The sequence below is a fragment of the Dipodomys spectabilis genome, unplaced genomic scaffold, assembly GCF_019054845.1.
Source record: "Dipodomys spectabilis isolate Male_0828 unplaced genomic scaffold, ASM1905484v1 ptg000252l, whole genome shotgun sequence".
NCBI lineage: Eukaryota > Metazoa > Chordata > Mammalia > Rodentia > Heteromyidae > Dipodomys > Dipodomys spectabilis.
Genome location: NW_024870929.1, coordinates 812,287 through 835,029, shown reverse-complemented (window position 1 = coordinate 835,029; position 22,743 = coordinate 812,287). Strand labels below are relative to the sequence as shown.

General features: G+C 42.7%; 1 protein-coding gene and 2 non-coding genes across 3 annotated transcripts in view; 1 reads left to right on the top strand and 2 right to left on the bottom strand.

Annotated features, from left to right (window-relative positions):
- Positions 1-22,743, top strand: part of Sox5 (SRY-box transcription factor 5) — a 383,729-nt gene that overhangs the window by 155,775 nt on the left and 205,211 nt on the right. The gene's annotated exons all lie outside the window — the stretch shown is intronic.
- Trnaa-ugc lies at positions 681-750 on the bottom strand. Its single transcript has one exon. It is a non-coding gene; the product is annotated as a tRNA-Ala (tRNA).
- Positions 774-843, bottom strand: Trnaa-cgc. The gene has a single exon. It is a non-coding gene; the product is annotated as a tRNA-Ala (tRNA).

Here is a 22,743-nt window from a genome sequence, read left to right as displayed (position 1 = left end):
CGATGCTATTGGAAATTAGAACGTACTGAACAGTTCACACGTGTTGCTTGCCCCAGAAAGGGTGAGGTGGAAGGTTATGGAAATTTCTTGTCCATTAGAAGTCACACAACCCAGTCCTGGGAACTTGAATTTCCATGAGTTTCTTTAACCTTAACAAAAAAGAAAAAGAAAAAAAGTTACAGTGTTCTGCTGGTTTAACAATGATCGTGACTCATTGTGAAAGTTGAGCGCGGCCTACATGTAACGTTGTTTCTGGACCTGCTTTTCAATTTCCCTTTGGTTTTCCAAATTCTACTGGAACCTTTGTTGATTTAGGAATGAAGTGAAAATAATCTCTCCAAAGAAAGACTGATTGTGTTCTAGTGAACAGACAGGAAAAAACACAGAGGGAGGGAGGGAAGGGAGGAGACACTAGGGAGGCGAGAGACACAGGGAGACAGAGACAGAGACAAGTAACAGAGTCCAGTGTGTTAAGCTTTACCATTTCTTTGATACATTTCCAGTCGCAGTAATCTACCTGAAACCATGCTCCTTGTATGTTTTGTCTGTTTGTTTTCGTCTGTCGGTCGTGGGGCTTGAACTCTGGGCCTGGGCGCGGTCCCTCAGCTCTTCAGCTCAAAGCAGGTGCTCTATCACTTGAGCCACAGCACCACTTCTGGCTTTTTTTCTTTTTGCTTATGTGGTGCTGAGGAATCGAACCCAGGGCCTCATGCATGCAAGGCAAGCGCTCTACCACTGAGCCACAGCACCACTTCCAGCCTTTTCTGCTTATGTGGTGCTGAGGAATCGAACCCAGGGCCTCATGCATGCGAGGCAAGCGCTCTACCACTGAGCCACAGCACCACTTCCAGCCTTTTCTGCTTATGTGGTGCTGAGGAATCAAACCCAGGGCCTCATGCATGCGAGGCGAGCGCTCTACCACTGAGCCACCTGCCCAGCCCCCCATGCCCCTCCTTTACACAATCTCACCAGGCGACTGAGGCTTCCTTCTGCACGAGAGAGGAAGGTAATCTCTGCTCTCTCCATTATGAAGGTTCAGGGCCCAAACACAACAAGACAAGACTATAACCAACGTGTGTGGTCACCGTTTGATGGGACACAATGGCCTTCAGATTGAATGATCAGGGAAGGGAGGGGGAGAAACCCTTCTAGGCTCAGGTTCAAAGCAGCAGGAGCAACAGCTAGACCAGCAGGATCGAGAAAGGATCTGTCTGGCAATAATGGACTCGGTACTAGAGAGGACCCATAAGGACGTCTTTGTTTTGATTCTTCTTTTAGACCTGTTTTCCTGGGTGTGGAGCAGAACCCTTTCTAGAATGGGGGGGGGGGGGGTCTCCCGACCCACAATGAACAAAGAAAAAGGCAGCCCCGAGAATTCCTGCATAGCCGACTTTTACAGAGAAAAGATGGGGGAAAGTCTGAGCGATACGCTTAGACATTCATTGCTTGCTTGGGGGAAAGGCGTCTTCTGATTTCTGTGCCTGCCTTGGGGAAGGGGAGCGATACGCTTAGACATTCATTGCTTGCTTGGGGGAAAGGCGTCTTCTGATTTCTGTGCCTGCCTTGGGGAAGGGGAGCTGTAGGTTTTATAGCCTGGCTTGGCGAGGCTCAGGGCAGAGAGAAGCCTCGCTTCCGACCTGGCTTTCATTGGGAGGGTGCTGCGGGAGTTTTGTGGTGGTTCTTGTTGTTTTCCGACGGCTGTTTGCTTTTGTCAGCACTGAGGCCTGAACTCAGGTTCTGGGTACAGATTCCTTAATTATTTTGCTCCAGGCGGGCACTCGACCACATGAGCCACACCTCCACTTCTAGACTTTTGCCGGCTAACTTAAGACAAGGGTCTCAGACCCTTTGAACGGAGATCCTCAGATCTCAGAGTCTCTGGGATGACAGCAGTGAGCCACCGGTGCCAGCCGGGTAGTTACTGTGATAGTAAAGAATTAGGTCAGTTCCACACTCCCTCTCATTTGCCTTCTATCTCTTCCCTCAGTCTCTCTACTCTTAGCTCCCTGATTGCCTCTGAATGCCTTAAACATAGACCACTGTCCTAGTGTTATTCTTGTGATTGTTTTCTATTTCCCCAGCACGCCCAACTTAGGATGATAATGTCTTTTTCATTCACATGAAAGCTTCCCCTAGCTTTTCATCTTTGGCCCATCTTATGTGGATTTTGGGGGTGGGGGGGAAGTGTTTCAGCTCCAAGCCTCACGCTTGCTAGGCTGGTGCTCTGTGACCGGAGCAATGCCCCCAGCTCCGCTTGCTTTTGCTTTCTTTTGGAGGTGGATGCCTAGCAAGCTGTTGTAGCCCCTCCAGGTCTCAGCCTCCTGAGTAACCAGGATGAAAGGGGGAGCCGCCGGTACCTGGTTCAACCTGACTTTCACTCATGGACCCTCTCGTATTGCTAATGACCTTCTCATGTCCAAAATGTTCATACAGCAGGAAAGCCACTCTAAGACAAATGATTTGTTGTTCATGGGAAAGAGATTCCATTTTCAATTGATCAATAATTTATCACGATCAGTTTTTAACGGAAATTGATGTAAAGGGATCCCATGTGAGCTGGTTGTATAGATTATAAATTCAGTGGGCAGAACAGAATGACAGTAGGAAATAGCCCTGGGGGAGACTCTCGTGACATTGCCCCGTGTTTACGGTGACAAATCATTACAATATATTGCGGTTCCATTAGCTGAGCATTGAAGGTGTCCGTTTGTGCTGTGTGTTACTTGAAAAGTGCTTCAAACACAAAACCTATCCCTTGTTACAGGGAGATGAGGTGGTTGAACTAAGAGAATAATGTACCATTTTTGGGGGTCAGTTGTGGGGCTTGAACTCAGGGCCTGGACGCTCACTCTCCCTGAGCTCTCCTGCTCAAGGCTAGCGCTCTGCCACTTTGAGGCACAGCTCCACTCTGTGTCCTGTGTCAGCTCAGTTTGTCAGCTGACTGGGGTCAGCGCCAGATGAACGATTTACATTGTTAGACATTAATATGTCTTTGAATTTCTTTTCCAAGTGACCATAGTTGAAGTGAGGTGCTTTAATTATTTGTTAGTGTTTGTCTTCAAATTTCTTTTGAATTTAGTTTATATAATGTGGCTGCACAGCATACAAAAGAAGTGATAACCTTGCTTAATTCATGCACAAATAGTTCTCACAATTGTATAGATAGATGGACAGAAATATATAGAATGATTAGCTATAAAGATACAAAATATACACAGGTAGACATAAGTTGAGTGTGTGTATAAAGAGGAATTGAATGGGGTCTGTGTATGTTAGTGTTCACAGAAATTTAGGGGTACAGACATGTATGGTTATTGATTATGTATGTTTATTGATTATTAGCCTACATAATTGATAGACTCAGAAATAACCTAAATTCATTCATAGTTCACACTGAGAGCCTATATTTGTTCAAGAAAATTCAGAATCTATTCAACTGTTATTTCCCTGTAACTTCTAAGCTAGTAAACTTAATTAGATACAACAAGAATCACTCTGGCTATAATGACAACATAGTTCTTTTGATGTATAGAACATCTGTGTATGTAACTAAGGAACTTGGATAAGTATACTTACCATTTTGTTCATAAGAATGGTCTTTCCGGCCATTAACAGCATATCCTCCACTTCCTGCATAGCCCTCAGTTTCCTTAAAACAAAGTTCATCTCCAAGTGTCAGTCAGAACTTGCCTCCACCCATTCACTAAACAAATATTTGTCCTGTGTCTCACATACATTGGGGTCAGCTTTAGGACGCTGACCTGCATCGCAAACAACATGAACAGGCAGCCAGTGCTCCCAGACCTCATGCTGTACTGGGGAGGAGAGGAAATACTTCATCCAGAAGATGAGGTTGTTGATTAATGAATGCTGAAATGAGAAGTCACATCATATACAATGAAGGCAATTGGGTAGAAATGATTGTTAGGATGTAACATGATAAAAACTTCTTGCTAGAATGAAAACCGATGTAACGGAAGCCTGTGGCCACACTCAGACTTTTTAGTTAGGTGCCTCCAACAATTCAGGAATTGCAGGGGTGATGTTAGGTCTCAGAGCTAGAACAGCATTCCTAATGCTTTGGTACTGCAGATCGCTAAACTTTACAGGTTCTCAGTAAATGAAGGCTGTGGGATTATCACAAAGGCAAAGCAAACGTACACAAGACCAGAAGCTGGTTTGCTTAAAAAGGCAAAAGGAGCTTAATGAACTCAACTATCCCGACTGCTTGGCTACTTGTTTAAAAAAAAAAAGTTAAACTAATTTAAAACTTAATTGCATCCATGGATGGAATGTCAACAGATACCTTCCTGCGAGTCCATCACACACAGATCAGACCCAGCACCTCTTCCACCACTACCCATCCCCTTTAAGATCTGCTCTCTCTCTCTCTCTCTCTCTCAAACTTTCCACATACGAGAGAGATCGCACACATTGTTTGGTTTTCAGCCTCTGGCTTTATTTCGGTGAATATAATGTCCCTCAGGCTGCTCTAGGCTGTGGCACATGGCAGCGTCCTCCTCTTAAGGTGCAGTTGTGTACACACAGACACACACATAGACTACCATTTCTTCAAGCATCCAGGCGTTGATGGACAGCTAGATTGCTTCCACATCTGGGCAGCTACTGTGAATGGTGCTGTAAAGAACAAAGGAGTCTTTATGGGCGATGATATCATTTCTTTTGGGACTACTCCCAGAAGGGTTTCTGGGTGGTGGAGGAGCTCTGGTTTTAATTTCTTTAGGAATCTCCGTATTGTTTTCGAGAATGGCTACCTACCTGTACTCCCAACAAGAGCCCGCAAGGATTCTCTTATCCACACCTTGCCAACCCTTGTCATTCTTGTCTTGTTGAGAATAAACACCCTGCAGGTGTAAGGTAAAAATCTCGCAGAGGTTTTGGTTGACATGTCCCTTTATGATAAGTGATGTTGAGTTTATATTCACTGACCCGTTGTTCATGATTAGATCTTCTTTGGGGAAATATCTATTCAGATTTATTCTATTTCTTTGCCTACTTTTTAATCTGAAGACACACACACACACACACATATATATGTATATATATGTACATATATGTATGTATATACATATATACATAAGAGAAAGAGAGAGATGTGTGTGTAAGGTTTTTTAAATAAATCTTGGCTATTACCTTGTCAATTGACAGATGGTTTGTAAATCACCCATCATATGATCTGTGATATAACACACGAGCCGTGATTTGTGATCTACCGGTCATATGCACTCATATGTCAGTCATGTTGTAGAGGGAGCTGCTCTGTTTTATTGATTGCTCTCTTTGATGTGCAAAAACATTGTAATTTGGTGAAACTCCACCAGTTTGTCTTTGTGTTGGGAGCTTTTGCTTTGGGTGTATACCCAAGACTTCATTGCCAAGGTCAAAGACAAGGAACTTTTCCTTCCTGTTTTCTTTGGGGAATTGGATGCGTTCAGGCCTTGTGTCTGCGTTGAGTGGATTTGGGTGTTTGGTATAAGATAAAGATTGGATTTCTTCGTGTGTGGGAATCCAGTGTCCTCTTTACCAATTACTGGAGAGTCTAATCTTTCTTCAAAGTGTTTTTGTTTAGTTGAGAAATATCAGTTGCCCATATAAATTTGAATTTGTTTGGGAGGTTATCTATTTTTATCCACTTGTCTATTTGTCTGTCTGTGTGTTGTGTGTGTGTGTGTGTGTGTACATGTGTGTGTGTGGATAGTGTTTTAATAATCACAGCTTTGTAATGCCATTTTAAACCTGGAAGTGCAGTGGCTCCAACTTTAATTTCATGTCAGAATTATTTTGGCTCTTTTGGAGGGTTTTTTCAGGGTCCCATTTGAATTTGGAGATCGTTTGGTCTTTCTATTTGTATAAAGAATGATAATGGTAGGGATGGATAGGGATAAAAACGGATTCACGCGTTAAGTTAATACTATGGACATTTTTAACAATACTTACTCATAGAAGTCATCAGCCTGGAATGTATCATTCTATTTATACATTGCCCTCTTACGTGTCTTTTATCCATGCTTCATAGGAGCCTGACTGACTGACTTTAAATTGAGTAGCCTCAGTCGAGCTGATTATGTATTAAACACCTGTTAACACCAAGCATGGACTAAAAAAGAAAGGGCCAAAGGTCAAGGTGGGGGGGGCAGGGGGGGGGGAGACTACCAACCCCTTCAGGGTCATTCGCTGTCTCTGCTAGGTCCCTGCTTCTGCCTGTGAGGGGGAAGACGTGGCTCATGTAGGAGCCACAGGCTCATTTCAGAGTCGAGGGAAGTACGTGACGTACCACTCCTGGTTTTGATTTCCACGCAGGTATAACGGTATGGACACAGCCATTCTGGGACAAACTTGGGGTTTTTCTTGGACTTTCAGTGAGTTACCTAGGTGGGCAATACAGACAGGGACACGTTTTGAATGGATCTATACAGGCTCTCCCAATGGGGTACCCACACTTGAGAAGTTCCACAGTGTGTGTGTGTGTGTGTGTGTGTGTGTGTGTGTGTGCGTGTGTGTGGTGAATTAAAACAGCCTATTCGTATGAGGTGCATTTTGGAAACCTGTTGACATTCTGGCTACTGCTCTTTCATGCTCAACTTTGTAGCCTTGACAGAAATTTGGTTGAAGTTTCTGAGAGGGAGTTAAAAGATGGAGGAAAGCGTCTGTGTGAAATGCCCTTCACCCTTGAACACACACACACACACACACAGAAAGGAAACCAAAAGCCCCACAAAGTCCCTACCTAGGCCTGGCGTGTGACACTCTATTAGCCTTCTTCACGGACGTGTGTAATAAAGTCACATGTCACCCAGAGCGCAGGGGCAGGGATGGCCCTGTTAACGGGGAAAGGATAAGCCGGTGGGTTGAATACTGGGCTATTATAGCAGTTTGCAAACCTTGGGTAAACTCAGTCAGCGGTTGTATAATTGGTTATTCAATCCCCGACCCTTGTTCACAGCTCAAAGCCAGGGAAGACCGCGGGCTGCTGCCAAAGGCAGTCAATGTAGAGACTGTCCTCGGCCGGGGCTGCGCATTGGAGCCAGGCGCTTTCCTGTGGGCTGCTTTCCACCATGTCTGGGACTGGCCGGGTGACAGTGGGCCTTTTGTTGTGCAGGGCTGGCTGGTAACTCCCTTCCTTCACAAAGATGTCTCACAGCTACACAAATAGAAGAAACTAGGAAAAGGGACTTACTGTAGCTTTTCTCTTAGTAAATTAATGTGGAGTTAGGAGTTTTCCTTTCTCCGCCCACCCCTCCCTCCCCTGTCTATTTTTTTTTGGGGGGGTGGTGGTGGTGGTAAATCTGACTTAAATGAACGTAAAGAATGATCTAAAAAGCTGCTTTGTGATAAGAATCAAACTTTGGGAGTCCCCAATTCGAATATGATAGGTATGGGGAAACGGATACGAATTCGAGTCACAAAAATATGGATTTCCTAGGAAGGTTTTTTGTTTAACCTTCTTTTCCTTTCTCCGGTGAAAGTTCTCATATTAAGGAGAGCATTTTTTTTCCCCCCTTCTGAATATCTCCATTATGACTGAAAGACAAGCCACAGATCTAAACCTGCTATGTATTTCACTTTTATAAAAACAAAACAAAACAAAAACCCACCTTGGCTGCCTAAACACGCTGGTCCCAACAGTCTAACCACGGTTTCTCATCGAATCAAATCGGAGGAATAAATCAGTGAAGATTTTGATTTCGATTCCCGGGATACAGAATGTCTAGTCTTCATACAGTGCCCGATTCATAAAGGAATCTTTAACCAGCTTGTGGCATTTGCCAGCGAGGTGCTACCTGCTAATAGGCCGACAGCTCACAGCTGCAATCAATTACGCTCCTATTATTTCCGTTGTTTAAACAAGCCTAGGAACACCGGTTTCTAGAATGTTCACAGAATGTCTGAGTTCCAACACAAAGCAAAGGGCAGGCACATTAAAAAAAAAAAGAAAAAAAATCGAATACAAGACTATTTTTGAGTTTGTTTGTTTGTTTTTTCTGTTTTGTAATCTCTTTGCCACCCTGTCCCTGTCTGTGTGTATTTCCCCAATTACACAGACACACACCATGTGTCAGCCAGATCCTGGCGGTGTGGAGGTCAGTAAGAGAAATGCTACAGTCTTTGGGGGGGGGGGGTGGATTTCAGTGCTAGCCCTGATAATTCATGATAATTTGGTCGTTTGTTAATTGACTACTGCTGCGAAGAGTTCCTCCTGTTAGCTCCAAAATGGTTTTGACTCTCTCTGAGTTCAAACAACGTAAAACAGTCTGGGGGGCTTGGAAGGTAACAGTCAGCCTGGAGAAAAGAGACAGGACAAGGAAAGAGGAAAGAAGATGGTTCTGAAACCAGGAAGGGAGGGGAAGGAGGAAGAACGAGAAGAGGAGGAGGAAGAGGAGGAAGGAGAAAGAAGGAGAAAGAAGGCCACCGCCCCATTTGTTGAAAAACAAATCATATTAAGTAATCGAGACCCAAAGAAACCCAGGCTCCGCGGGTCCCGCATCTGTAACCATCAGTCTGTGTCTAGGATACTCCTGGCAGAGTGACCATGTAAGATGATGCTCATGGAAATGAACTCCAGCGTCTGGAAACAAGACGTCTTTCCTTGCTGTTTGTAACGTACTGTGTGAAGTGACTTCTCGTTTCTTTCATTGTTCCCTCCTTTGGTTTATCCCCTGTTGTCACTGTGTTCGATTCTGGTGCCCCGTGTCTTGGATATACGTTTATCTGATTTGGGGAAAAGGAACAAACAAAATGCTGAGACAAAGGGCGATGGGTGAACAATGCAACAGCGACACTCACCAGACACTGCGCTGGAAGTGAACGTTACGACTGGGGGGGGGGGGTTGGTGGGGAGGACAAGTGGGAGCAAAAACGAGGGCGAGATAACAGTCTTTGACAGGAAGTGAACTCATTACACGCGGCACATCACCATTACAATACAATTAAATTAAAAAAGAGGAGGAGGAGGAAGAAGGAGGAGGAGGAGGAGAAAAGGAGGAAGAGGAAGAAGGAGGAGGAGGAGAAGGAGGAGAAGAGGAGGAGAAGGAGGAGAAGAAGAGGAAGAGGAAGAAGAAGAGGAAGAAGAGGAAGAGGAAGAAGAGGAAGAGGAGGAGGAGGAGAGGAAGGAGAAGAGGAAGAAAAGAAAGAAGAAGAAGAAGAAGAAGAAGAAGAAGAAGAAGAGGAAGAAGAGGAAGAGGAGGAGGAGAGGAAGAAGAAGAAGAGGAAGAAGAGAAAGAAGATGAAGAAGAAGAAGAAGAAGAAGAAGAGGAGGAGGGGGAGGAGGAGGAAGAAGGAGAGGAAGGGGAGGAGGTGGAAAAGGGAAGGGAAAGGAGGGGTAGCAGGGGATGGGGAGGGGAGGTTGGTTTGGGGAATCGAAAATGAATCATGGAAACAGGCCTGACTCCGGGGAGATCAAACAGGAACGCAGAACAAGCACTTACCTTGGAATAGATGGGGAAGAATACTCCAGCCAACTCCAGTAGAGGCCCTTAATGGGAAACGTCGTCGGCCATCTCATTACATCACCCCTAGGAGACACCTCTTACCAGCGTTAGTGAGAAGACGGTGTTAGGAAAGAAACCTGATTATAATCAAGCCTAATGTACTTAGGCTTCACACAAGGGGCGTGGAGGGAGCGGCCCGGTCCTGAGTGCTGGGTCTCAGCTCCCTCCTCTTCAGAGACCTTCACTACCAGAGCAGAAAAACCAGAATGGGCCTCAGGGAGCCGAGATCGGCCACGGGCACCAGCCCCCTGGGAACCCCAGAAAATTGCATCCCACCTCCTAATCTCCCCAAGAGTACTGCGTTTGTTGTTGTTGTTTTCTGCCTCCTGGTTTATGTCCCAAGGCCCTCTGAGGGCCTGTGAACACACAGGCGCCTCTCTAAGTCGCTCTTTGTAATTGAGAAAATTGGAGGCGTCCAGTGGAGAGACCCACATCCACTGCTGTCAGTGAAGAGTTTAATGTAGGGGAGAGGCTGGCCAAACCAAAGGATTCAGTAGTGGGCGACGGTGTCCAGCAGAGAAATGGACTCATTACTTGACTTACGTAAGGTAACCTCTCTGTGAAACACCTTAATACTAACAATAAGATTATGTGTGCATACATTAAATATAATACATGACATGTACGTGCACACATAATCTATATTATATAATCTGATATATAGCTATATGTTATATAGCTATATGTAACGTAATCCTATCTAATATATAATACTATATTACATATTATACAATTATATATTATATGTAATATATTTATATATTATAAAATTATAATTATATAATATATAACCATCATTATATATGGTGTAATATAGAATATAAACTATATATAAGATATAAAACATGTTGTGTTATATATAATATAGTAACCTATTAATAATATTAACATACAGATAGTAGTATAATATTACAATGCACTAATCTATGACTTATGTATATATTATCATATTAATATATTATTACTATTACATGTAATGCGTAATGTGTAACATGTTTTGTATTATGTATCAATGTGTATCATATATATAAAGGATTTGCTAGTGGCCCCATAGAAACTACATTATTGTAATCCAAACGACATGGAATCAACTTCTGGGTTAGTTTGTGTGTGTGTGTGTGTGATTTTTTTGTTTTTCTCCTCCATGCAGTAAAACCCCCAATGATCATTATTTTGTACTCACTTTCTGTATCTACAACAGAAAGCCTGAATAGATGTATAAAAAGGACCTTCCATTACACCCCAATCGAGTATTTTTTCCTCAAGGTGCTGGGGTTTTTGGTATTCTAGTTTTCAAACAGTTTTATGTTGTCCCAGACTGCATCACTTTAGGAAGATTTGGCCTTTCTGCTTACTAACTTCTGCAGATGCTATGCTATAGATTTTGCCATTTGCTGAGAGAAAAGGAAAAGAAGAAAGAAATGAATAACTAGCTCAAGGTTTACATCTAGCATGATGGACTAAGAAACCTCACCTGCTGTATAACAGGAAAACCTGCTCGATTATGCACGCACTTTAATATAACCCATGCGTCTCAGAAACCTTCTTGCCAAGAATTGAGTGCTGTCAGTACACAAAGCAGTTTATCTTTGATAGCCACCGTAAAGTGATAATGCTTGCTTCTTGCTTTTTTTTTCTTTATCAGTATTATTCATTGAATATTTTATTATCTTCAAGTAATTGCACAAAGGGGTTTCAAGTTGAACTTGTCGGTTTCAGCACAATGTACATTTTGGTCAGTATCATTCTCCCAGCCTCGCTCCATTTTCCTCATTAGAAATAGAACACTATCTTCTTTTTGTTATTTGTTGCTAATCTCATTGATGCATCTATTTAAGTAGAAGGCAAGTCGTAGCAATCAGTTCCGATTGATTATAAATTCATTGCATTGGCTTATAATTTTAGTTTACCAAATTCCTTGCCTTGGAATACTTCTCCTGTGACGAGCAATTAATCATATACTTGGCTTATTTGGGGTACTTATAATTAACTGGTGATCTTGAGTCCTAACAGTGGAACACCTTGGAAGCAAGAAACAAGTAAGCTATTGTTCTATCGCATCTCGATCATGAGCCACATTTTATCTGAATCTTCTTCTTCCAAGAAGAAACGGAAGAATTTCATCCAACCAGTTTGAAGGCAGTCAAGTGTTTGGAAACCGTATTTAGGGTGGGGTTTGGTGTGGGTGGGAGGAGATTTAGCATCCCGTAAAGGAGACCCTGTGGCTTCAACCCCCACGTCTCTGAGAGAACTGTGATTCCAAGTGTCTCGGAGTTTTCATAAACCTCGAGGAAAACTCGTAGAGGCGCAGACACCGTTAAGTCTGGAACCTGTGGCGCACGGGCCTTCACGCCTTGCAGAATAGATCATCCTCAAGTTTGTACAAGCTTGACCTCTGACCCCGTCCTTCATCCCCAGGTCAGAAAATTGGGTGGTCTCTCCGTGCTGCTGAATTCACCCACCTCTGTTAAAATGAACTATACGGCTCTCTCTTTTACGTTTACGATGGCTGGGTTTTTGTTGTTGTTGGTTATTTTTATGATCCTATCCCAAAAGCCATAGTCAGTTTCCAATCAGCCTTACTCTGCCTTGTAGTTTTTTTTCTCAACGTTTCAAAATATCATCCTTTTAAAGCGTGGACTGTGGAGAAAGCAAGGCGTGGAACGCAAGTGCCTTGAACTTCCTCCATTCTCCCCCCTCCCCCTCCCCCTTTCCCACCTCGCAGAGCAGCTGGTTTCCCATTGGATACCAATGGCACTAAAAATACGTCTCAATATTTGCGTATGAGAAACAAATGGTGCATGTTCTCTCTGATATGCAGAATTCAGATCTGAAAGACACTGGGATATGATCAACCACACAGGATTCTAGATACTCACACACAATGAGGCCAAAAGAGAATAGGAGAGAAACGCAAAGGCACAATGCCTACGTGCTCTTCCTGTTTATGTAAAATTAGATATATAGTACGTACAGTATGTATTTTAATATATTACAGATGTGTGCATAATACCATAATATATTTATTATATATTATTATTAATTTTATTATGTGTTATAATAATACATTACATTATATATATATATATATTTATGGAACATTGTATAATAAATAATCCATCTAAGAATACCAGAAAATATCTTGGAGTTAAAACTCCCAAGGTATGGAAACGAGAGATATCTAGCTTTTATGTGTTTTTTTTTTTACATTTTTATTTTTTGATGATTCTGTCTTCTTTCCCCGTGTATGGTGTATTCTAGAACATTCCATCTAGAGGGTTGGGGAGAGGGCACGGAATGCAAGAGAAAAGGGTGAAAAAGTGTAAGAGTAGAGCTCACAGGTGTTTAATGTTTACTCCTGGAAATATTAAGCACAGACGAAAAGGAGGAGCATTTGACATTACCTTCTTTCCCAATATTTAATCAACTTCTTGTTCTCTGTATGTAAGATGAGATTATGCGCTTGCTACCAACGAATGCTTTCAGGAGTGCAGGGAGAATATGGACTCCAAAGGTTGCTGATTCATAAAAATGAAATGCGTGTGAATTAAGACACAGAGCCTGAGAATTGTATTTTTCTGCGGGGATACACTGCCTAGCATGGATCATTGGTGACTTTGCCTTTCGCTCAAAGTCTTTACAGAAGGAGCATTCACTGAGCCTCAATTTACCAACTTTACCAGATTTTGTGTACCCTTATTTGACGTATTTTAGGAATACCTTTCCTCATCATGACATCGACGCTGGTCTCTTGTGCGTGAGATGTATTGCGTTGAAGAACAGAGATGAGCTGGAACCATTACCAACAATTAAGACTAGCAAAGATGAAGGCCTGCGTGTATCCCTGAGGAGTGGTCACACCTGCCCCGAGTTCTCATAATGAGTTTTAAAAGATAGTTGTCGTCACATCCCATCCCAGTACATCTCTGTCTTTGTTTTCCCTTTAAATCATAGTGAAAAGATGTACTAGCTCCTTGGTAGTGAGGGGAGGCCAAGGTCAGAGGATCCCGATGTGAGGTCAGCCAGGCAAAAGTGGGTGAGACCACATGGCCACGCACAAGCCAGGCCAGGGCCCCCCCCTCCATCACTCACAGCCAGTGAACAGCACAGAGGTGAGCTGGTCACCATCCAGGGCTGGCCCTGGGAAAGACCACAGCCCCTACCTGGAAGAGAACTGGAAGCAAAAAGAGCTAGAGGTTTGCTCAGAGAGCGGAGGGCCCGCCCAGCAAGCACAGATCCCTGAGTTCAGAAACTCAGAAGGCCTGGGAAAAAAGAAAGAAAAGAAATGGCAGTCTGTAACTACATCTGTCTACCTACATCTGCCTGTCCCTCCCCATATAAATGCCACATGTTACATATTATATGATAGCATGGGTACATTATTATATAATAATGTAGATAATATACTATTCTATATAGACATTATAATATATAGCATGGAATATATAGGGACAGTACATTACATTGCTATAGTTGCAATAGAATACATAACTTAGATATAGTGTTATAGGATAGAAGACAGATACGATATGATAGGCTAGCTCTCAATCTACATTATGACATTAAAAGCAAAGGAAATAGGAAATAATACACCCATGGATCCTACCTGTCTGGTTTGTTTTGTTTTTGCTTTCGTTTGCACACACAGGTAGGATAAAAACCCGAGGATTTTGCATTGAAAACATAAAAAGACTCTGCAGATGTAGGAAAGGCTAAATCCGTAAGCTGCTCCTCCTTTTTCTTTCTACGTCTTTTCTTTTCATTATTTTTGCTGCTTTTTCCTATTGTTTGTACACGAAAAATACTTTTTATTGAAAACGGTTACGGTTTACCTTTCTTTTTTCCCAACTCGCAATCAGAGAGTCGGTGTATCACTGCTAACAGATGCCTGCCCGGTTTCCCTGTTGAGGGGTCTGGTTGTAAACGTTTGAACACGAAGTGCACCATTGTAGAAGTTAAAAACTATTGTATTTCCTCATCTAAAATTACCAGCGACATGATCCAAAATCCATGCTAAGGTTCTAAGGCACCAGATACGTTGCAAGTTGTTTAGACAGATGGACTGCTTCTGTGAAGAAGGGTAATGTGCAAACGTTGATCTATGATGCTTGCTTTCTTTGGGAAAGCAAATCATTTTTCTCAATTGTTTTCCTTGATTTTGTTTTGTTTTTCCATTCTGGTTCTGCGTATCAGAACATTCAAAAAACAGCGAGTTCTTCACCTCACCGTTGGGCCACCTGCAGAAACATAACCTCTGATTTGTCACACGAATCGCATCAGTTTTCACTGTTTCTACAGTCTGGACATCAGCAGGCGATCTGAGATAGCGATGTGCGTTGCAAACACTGGGGCGGGGGAAGGCATGGTGGCTGAGCGGTAGGCTGGGCGCCTGGATTCTCACTTCCAGGGGTAAAACGTTCTGTCATCTATTTAGAAGTATTGGACTCCCTATTCTAATGTATGGTAAGCCGATGTCTACGTCTCCACTCTCTCTAACTCCCGTCTCTTACCACCTTCCTTGTACAATTTTGAATGAAGAAAATACAGTTTTTGCAAGGGTAGGATCATTTCTTGTCCATTTCTGCATACCCGGAAGAGCCGGTGAAATGTGGATAGAGTCTTCGTAATAGGAAAACGGCGCCATTTATAATAATTTTTTTAAAAGCTGTGATTTCCCACATTGGTCAAAAGCTCCGCGTAACTTACTTACACTTGCTTTTACCAGGCCGTGATATCTTTGAATTATCCATTTTTTTCCTCATTTTGTTTATAAATTTGGGAAATTAAACATTCTTTTGTTTTCAGTATACCTGATTGTCGTATGATTGACACTGTAATAGAGTTCTCATGGGACATCTCTTATTTTTCTATATCTTTCATACAGAAAAACACTGCATACAGAACCACAAAGTCATTATTACTCTTCTCTTAAGGGTATCGGTTATTTGATGGGTAAAATAGCAGAGATCAGACTACCTTTTGTAAGAAAAAAAAAATGGGCTACTCTGGATGCGTCGTGCATCTTTTGTTTTCTGTTGTCATCTCGTCTTCTTCATTGACTTTTTGGACTTTTTTAAGCTATCTTTAAGTAGTTGTACAAAGGGATTCCTGCTCAGCAAAGCAGTTGCGTTCTTGGTCCGCAGTTTCACCCATCCCTCCCACACCCACTCTTTCCCTCACTTCTCTGAACTTTGAGGTGATGTATTGGGTGTTTTCTTTGCCACCTAACAAAGCAGTTTATGTGTACCATGCATCTTGATCTTGGCCAGCCCTCCACATTTTCACCCACCCTCCCAACCCACCCCTTCGCTCATGCCAGTGTCTGCTGGGTTTTCTATGTCCTCCTGACTTTCTATCTGATTTTCTATGTCCTCCTGATTTTCCATCAAGTTCCTTTCTCCTTTCTGTTCCACCCTTCCCTTCCTCCTCCTCTCCACACTCCTTCCTCTCCTAGTAGCCCTTGGATCAAACTTGACGCATGAGGCTCCACCCGCTCTTTTGCAGACATCATAAATGACCTGGACCCAAGTAGACAAGGGTCATTCGCTGTGCGCTGTCCTGGAACAGTTATTCCAGGAGGGCGTGGCCCTCTCCCGTCTCTTTATTCAGAGTGGAAATGCGTTGTCAGAAGGCCGGTGTGTCGTGATGGGAGACCAGGGCCACAGCGCTCATAACAATGAGGAAGAAGAAGAATGTCCTGTTGGTGGCCCAGGCTGGAAGGGGAGGGAGAGCTTCACAAAGCCCCGTCTGGGCCCTGGCATGGAGCGCTGCGGCCAGGGAGGGACAGCAAGCCTCACGTCCCGAGTTCAAGTCCCGGCCTCAGACAAACGCAGAACCCAGGAAAAGCTTGCGGGGAGGTAGGAGGCATGTCGGGGCCTTGGGAACGTTGCAGAGGTAACGTCGGAGGTAACCCGCAGGGCCGCAGCGAGGCGGCTCACTGAGTCTGTCTGCACACGTTGTGCTGTCAGGGAGCCCCTCGCATCAGCCCAGGGGAAGTTTGCCCTTCCCTGGCCCTCCCAGCACCAGCCTCCTTTAGTTGTTATTTGATTTTTTTTTAAATTTTTGTCGGTGGTGGAGCTTGAACTCAGGGCCTAGTCGCTGCCCCTGAGCTGCTTTTGCTCAAGGCTAGCGCCCCGCAGCTTTGAGCCACAGCGCCTGGTGGCTCATTAAAGATGAGTCTCACAGGCTCTCCCGCCTGGGCTGGCTTCGAACCAGGATCCTGAGATCTCAGCCTCCTGAGTCGCTGGGATGACAGCCATGAGCTACCAGCACCCAGCCCTGGGTAGCTTTAATGAGACCTAAACTGAATATGGACGCAACATATAAACATATAAACTAACATATGTGCATAAATATATATGTGTATGTATATGTATAAATGTATATACGTATCTATGTAGGTTAACTCTACTGGTATATATAGTTATATATAGCTATATAAACATGTATATGTAAATATCTATATAGATATTTATATGGTTATAAATATATAGCTATATATAAATCAATATAGTTATATATAGATACATGTAGATATATGTCTATAGATATGTAGATATAGATATACCTCTCTTTAGATATCTCTCTATACAAATCTATAGAGAGATATCTCTATGTATAGATCTATAGAGATCTATAGAGATCTCTATAGATCTATAAAGAATATATATTCTGTGTCAGGTGTCAGCATCTCACACTGTAATCTTAGCTACTCAGGAGGCTGAGATATGAGGATCACAGTTCAAAGCCCGCAGAAAAGTCTGTGAGACTCTTATCTCCAGTCAACCACTCATAAAACCAGAAGTGGCTCTGTGGCTCAAGTGGTAGAGTGCCAGCCTTGAGCTGAAGAGCTGAGGGACAGCGCCCAGGCCCAAAGTTCAGGCCCCACAACTGACTAATATATATATATTTTTCTATAAAGAATATAAGACACTATAAGAACTTACTTTCTATAATGAATAGAGATATATACATAACTATATAGGTTTATATATAGCTATCTGTAGCTATAGATTAGCTACCTAGCTAGCTATATGAGCTATAGATACAGATTATCTCTCTGTATCTATGTATAGATACCAACAAGCACGTGCATGTAGTTGACTTTGATTGCGATTAATTTGCAGTGAGTTGCAGATGCAATGTTGGTTGACATTCTCAGGTGTTATCCTGTGCCCAGCCCTGCTTTCCCAGTTTTAAGTGCTTTGCACAAATTAATTCTCACTGCCAACACAAAATGAGTGTAGTTATCATTCTTTTTCCAGGAGAGTAAGCTGAAGCACAAAGAGGTAAACCTCAGGGGGTTGGTAAGCAATAGGTTTTGTGATATTATTATTATATTTAGCTGTGAAATATACCCCAATTATTTCATATTTGCAATTTGCTATCAAATTAATATCCTCAAATAATTTATGATATTTTTTCCTGGAGTCAGATATCTGAACGAATAAATAAAATGATTTGTGGTTGCTAAATGAAAATACATAGTTAGGTACTTGGTAGCTGTAATCCTACTTAGAAGACTGAGATCTGGAGAATTATGGTACAAAGCCAGCTCCAGCAGAAAAAGTGGGCAAGACTACCTCCTTACACAGAAAAATGTCTGACAGGGAAATGGGTCAAATGGTAGAAGGCCAACCATGTGCCAGGTAAGCTGGGTGAACTTGAGATCCTCGTTCACGCTCCGGCACCAACAGAAAAAAAGGACAATTACTTTCTAATTGAGGATTTTTTTCCCCATCACTTCATCAAATTACATCTAGCTTTCAAAGATTTTTGTGTAGGAAACACATATACCACGGTCATATAAAACAGTAGACTTCATGACCACCAATGTGTAGTAAGACTGTCCTATCGATGATGGCACATTCAATCACAGGACAGAAAAGACCTACGGAGAACTTGATACCATGTTGAGTATCATCGATCAAAGTGCATAAATTGTGTCAGTTGATAAATAAGGAAGTTTAAATTGGTGACTGGTATTAGCTAGCCCCCCCCCCCAAAAAAAAAAAAACCAGATTGCCCACTAAAAAAAAAAAAACAATCAAAGCTTGACTCCAAGACTTTTTTAGTTTGCCAGCAAACTCTTAATCACTTTCAAGTGGAAACAAACAACTATTTTGGCAGTCCTGAAATTAAAGTATTTCCAGAGCTTAAATCACATCAGGATAATTACATGTACAAGTGAGGCTTATTGAAATCCTAATGTTTTGGAATTTCAGTTCTTTCTCTTGTACACTGTGGTGTGTGTCACTTTTTTTTTTTTTTTAACATTTCCTAGAAGAATTTGACCATTGCCAACGCTTGGCTATGGGAACTATTATAGGCCTTGTAGGTTTTAGTGTACAGGTATGTAAAGTTCTTTATCCTTAGACTATATTGTTTAAAATTAACCCCCCCATCTGATCTAAAAATGGGGATATTAACCCCGTAAACCCTTAACTGGTGTGATTCCAGATTTTACCCAATCTTCCTCTCAAAAAAATAAATACCCTAATTGAACCATTAAATAGCAACCATGTTGGATTTTAATTAGCGTTTTGAAGAAAACTGTATTTGGCCAAACACACTGACTTGCATTAATCTTTAAGTTCTATGGGGCCAGCAAATGAAAACTGTCAAGATTGTACACTGGGTTAAAAGAAATTCCGAATTCTGACAAAGTTTCTTCAGTTCATAGGATTTGAGGCTAACGCTTTCCCAGTTTTAAGTGCTTTGCATAAATTAATTCTCACTTCTAACGTGATCTTTTAATCATCAACTAAAACTACAAGAGGTGAATAATAGCTAAAATGTCCATTTTCAAATGTTTGGCTTTTTTATTAAAGGAATTTGGCTGGGACTGTGGCATACATCCGTGGCAGAGTGCCCACTTGGTGTGTGAGTCCCCAGATTCAGTCTCCACCCATAAAACAAACCCAAAAGTTATTGATGACAATAAACTCTGTATATTCTACATCTCAAATACTGGCAATCCGTAATTCTTGTAGGAAAGACATCTAGATGTGCTTGGTGTAGCACATTAGACAGTCATGAAAATAGAATACTTACTCTGTTTTACTTTTGAAGGCAAAACCAAATCATTCCATTCATGTCTGTCCAGTGTCCTAATAATTACCTTTTTGAACTGCTTATCAAAACGATATTGAGCATTCTTCTCAGCATTGAAGTCCTGATAGTGTAATGTGGCTAATCTACGTTGCTTTTCCTTCTTGACTTCAAAGAAGTACGAGTATATTTAGAACGTAGCCATCTCACTTTTCCTTCCGAAACAGACAACTCCCATTCCTAAATATGTGCATGACCTAAAGCCTAGAGGAAAACACAGTTGAGTTTAAGCTACAAAATTAAAATATAAACAGCGGTAGACTCCACCTGACCTAACTCCCGTCACTTTGTTTAAAAAGTCAAATATTAGACATATGTCATTTTTTTTTTTGCTTGTTCAATTTTTCAGTATGCTTTGCCACAGCAGCTCAAGGGAGATTAAGAAAGGGGGGGAGAAAAGCCCTACATAAACACACAAAGCAAAAACCAGAGCTCGTGTGTAAAGCTACTGCACTGGAGCAAATGTGGTTTAATTCTTGGCACCGACAGCCTGTTGGGGAATTACAATATGTTGGCATGAGTCTGGAGGCTCCATTGTTCCACATGAGGGAATCAGTCTTAAGAGTGTTTGGCACAGAGGGAAAAAGGGAGTGAGAGTTGCAGGGAATGAACAGGCCCGAAAGAGGCTGTTGTAACAATGGCTGGCACCTTGGGAAGCCATTCGCTGGTGGGGATCGCCACAGGCATTGCTGTGAAGTAGCATATGTGAGGGGGAAAAAATAGAACGAGTACAAGAGAATAAAAAGCCAGTAACTATATCAGAGGGCCCTGGTGGCAGAAAGAAATACAAGTACACTGTTTACAGCCTCCTTAACTTGCGGACGGGTGATGGGGATCTCTCCTGTCTCGTTTATTATGTTAGCTTATTTCTGAACACTTATTTTTTTCTTTCTTTTTATTTTTTTTTAAATAATAATATGCATTTAGCTGGGTGCCGGCAGCTCACCCCTGTAATCTTAGCTATTTAGGAGGCTGATAGCTGAGGATCATGATTGGAAGCCAGCCTGGGCAAGGAAAGTCCGTGAGACTCTACTTCAAGAGAGAGATGGCTGGACAGGGAGGTGTAGCTTGAGTGAAAAAACTAACAGACAGCAGCGAGGCCCTGAGTTCAACTCCCAGTGTCAACACACACACACACACACACACACACACACACACACACACACACACACACACACACGCATACATATATTCACATGTACCTTTATGTGTGTATATATGTGAATATATACATATTTGTGTGTGTTTATATGCATTTGAATTTCCATTAAACAGATCCTTGAATTAAAAAGACCTGGTTTTGAATCACCTTGGTTCTACTTTCTGATTTGATGATGTTGGGCCAATCATGTTTCTAAGATCTTAGTTTCCTGAACTGTCACATGGATTAAATAATTGGACTGCTAGCCTGTGGTAGCAAAACACTCTAAATGTAAGTAAGTGTTGACGTTCACCCTTGCTTCAGTGCAAGCAGCCCTAGGTGCTGTGTTGGAAGGGAATCCTGACCCCCCAGTCCTCCAGAGAATGATCTTTTAAACATTTAAAAACACAGCACATCAGGCTGGGAAGGTGGCTCAGTGGGAGAGCGCTCGCCTCGCATGTATGAGGCCCCGGGTTCGATTCCTCAGCAGCACACAAGCAGAAAAAGCTGGAAGTGGTGCTGTGGATCAAGTGGTAGAGCGCCAGCCTTGAGCTGAAGAGCTGAGGAGCAGCGCCCAGGCCCAGAGTTCAAGCCTGTGACCGACAAACAAAAATCTTCACAAAAATGTAAATTGTCTACAACTTGAATACTTAAAAAATAATATTGAATTAAACACAGCACCTTATTCACACCATTTCTGACCGTAGCTTCTCCAGAGGAGGCTGAGATCTGAGGACTGTGGTTCAAAGCCAGCCCAGACAGGAAAGTGCACGAGACATTTACCTCCAAAAAGAGTCAGAAGTAGACGCGAGAGTCAAGTGGTCGTGTGCCAGTCTTAAGCGAAAAGCTAAGTAAGAACCTCAAATCCTGAGTTCAAGCCCTAGTACTGGCAAAAAAACCCAAAACAACAGCAACAAAAATAAAACCCACAATTGTATGTGTTTCCTACATCTCATTTTAGAAATGCGTTCGTCAGGGGACAACTATTGTCTCTTTCACTTCATAAATTCTGAAGCAGGCGCTTGCCTAATGATATCTTTCACTTAGTTCATTCGCAGATTAGTGAGCAGGTGCATTGTAAATACCGGGATTCCTGGGCAATATTTTAGTGCTTTTTGAGAAGTTGGATCACTTCTATATGTCTGCTGGGCGTTGATGGCTGGGCCGTCACTCTTTAGCATTTCATTAGGGAAAAGGGGGAACAAAAAAATAAAAGAAGAAGACAGATCAGCCACTAGGGAACTGGATGTGGGCCTCCTGGAGCTAGTTACTGACAAATGAGCACTCACCCCTGCCCCCTCCCCCGGAGCCCTCACCCCTACCTGCCACTGGCCCAGCTTACTAGAGTCACCGCTCAGAGCCTGAAGTGCCCAGTACCACCTCCACCGTCAAAGCAAAATGAACCACCTCTCCCGGTCAGCCGGCTTTCACTAAACTGGGCAGAAATGGGAGCGTACCATAGAAGGAGAATGATAAAGGATTCTTGCGTTTGGATCTCATAGTTGCTATTCCTATGCATGTAGCATCCTGGGATGTTGATTTATTCTTTCACACCGCTAGTGGGGTTAGTGACGGTGTTTTTCTACTTCCTAGAATGCTTTAATAGATGAGAGGGAGGGAGAGACCAAGACAGACAGACAGACACAGACAGACAAGAGACAAAGAAAGAGAAAGGAACCAAAAGACAAAGAAAGAGAGGAGAGACAGAGAGAGAGCCCAGAGAGACAGAAAGTCGAGACAGACAGACCTGGAGGGAATCCTGGAAGTGGCAAAGACTTTTGAGTTCCAAGCCTGGAACCCGGCTCCATCTGGGGAAAACCACCGTGTCTTCCTTAACTCCGGTTCCTTAAGCAGTCAGACATGTATGGGTCCTTGGAAGATTCTGGAAGGAAGCGTGATGTCACATCATGTGATGCCACATCAGGCTTCTGGCCGGGGCCGAGACTCCGCCTTCAGAAAATAACGGCTTGCCCCGTCCTTTCC